Below are 369 nucleotides of genomic sequence, written 5' to 3'. Positions count from 1 at the left end.
GAGCCCCCTGCGGCCCCGCCGCTGCCGGGGGGCGGCGGGAAGCTCCGGGCGCGACCGCGAGGAGGGGCCCCGCGACGCCCTTTGTTTGTCAGCCGGGAGCGCCCCCTCCCCCGCGCCCTTCCCCTGCCCTTCCGCGCCCGGCCCGCGCTCTCCCCGCTCCCCGCCTTCCTCTCGCCACTCACCCCACGGCTGGCGGGACTCGGCCCCTGCGGGCGGCTCCCCGCGCCCAGCCGGAGACTGACAGGGAGGCAGCGGCCCCGAGCGCTCCTCACTCCCCACCACCGGCGGCCGCCATCTTACCTCCCTCTGCCCTCCTCCTCCCCGCCCCTTCACCGGGCTGGTCACGTGGGCTGCGGGGCGGCACCGCCC

General features: G+C 79.4%; 1 protein-coding gene across 3 annotated transcripts in view; it reads right to left on the bottom strand.

Annotated features, from left to right (window-relative positions):
* Nucleotides 1-283, bottom strand: part of KIDINS220 (kinase D-interacting substrate, 220kDa) — an 80,385-nt gene extending 80,102 nt beyond the window's left edge. For all 3 annotated transcript variants that reach the window (XM_010566696.1, XM_010566697.1, XM_010566698.1), the window contains exon 1: nucleotides 183-283. The gene's annotated coding sequence lies outside the window, so the exon portion shown is untranslated. The remainder of the gene's footprint in view (nucleotides 1-182) is intronic.
* Between the last annotated feature and the right edge of the window lie 86 nt (nucleotides 284-369).

This window comes from Haliaeetus leucocephalus, unplaced genomic scaffold (genome assembly GCF_000737465.1).
Source record: "Haliaeetus leucocephalus isolate CR32 unplaced genomic scaffold, Haliaeetus_leucocephalus-4.0 Scaffold217, whole genome shotgun sequence".
NCBI lineage: Eukaryota > Metazoa > Chordata > Aves > Accipitriformes > Accipitridae > Haliaeetus > Haliaeetus leucocephalus.
This window is presented reverse-complemented; position numbering and strand designations above follow the sequence as displayed.